Source organism: Alligator sinensis, unplaced genomic scaffold, assembly GCF_000455745.1.
Source record: "Alligator sinensis unplaced genomic scaffold, ASM45574v1 scaffold279_1, whole genome shotgun sequence".
Lineage (NCBI taxonomy): Eukaryota > Metazoa > Chordata > Crocodylia > Alligatoridae > Alligator > Alligator sinensis.
Window position 1 is genome coordinate 1,275,418 of NW_005842434.1, and position 759 is coordinate 1,276,176.

A 759-nucleotide genomic window follows, 5' to 3' on the forward strand; every position below is an offset into this window, starting at 1 on the left:
AAAGGACTCAAAAACAGGGGCCAGTAGTTTGGGGGGGGGGGGTGTGGAGGGAAGGGGAGCAAGGAAATAAAACCAAACAAAAAAGGGTATAAAATACTTTGAAAAGCCTGCAATAGTGCAATAAAAATATAAAGCCTGCAGGTGTATTTTCTGATGAGATTAATCTATTTCTGTTTTATCAGCCTACTCTACTACCTAAAAATAATCCAATCGAAAAATCATAGTAATAGGTTGCAAATTGTCTGGGGTAGGAATTGTTTGTGAGGGATGCCTACAGTGCCTAAGATAATGGGGCTGTCACCCTAGGTGCTACCATAATACAAAAAAAGAAATAACAGTTGAATGAAATAGCAGGATGTCAGGAGTCTGAAGCAACAATGATAGTCTGCTGCACGACAGGATGTAGCATGCTCTATGCATTATACAGACACCCCCACTACCAAATTATTAGGATACTAGGAGTTAGATCCAACCTTAACTTTCTTGAAAGGTTTATGTTTTTCTATGCTAAGTAATCATCCTACTGGTAAATAATAAAAAACTAAATAATTCATAACTAAATAGTATTACCCTAAATAATTTAACATATAATCTGTCATATTTCCCGAGATACACAAATGCTTCTTTAGCCAGTGAGTGATGAGCCTAATTCAGCCCTCCCCCAGGAATGTTTCTTCCCTATCAATACTGAAGGCAGCAGGCCCAATACCGATCCCATTGAAATAGGTGCAAGTCATGGCCCACTGATTAGGCAGAGTA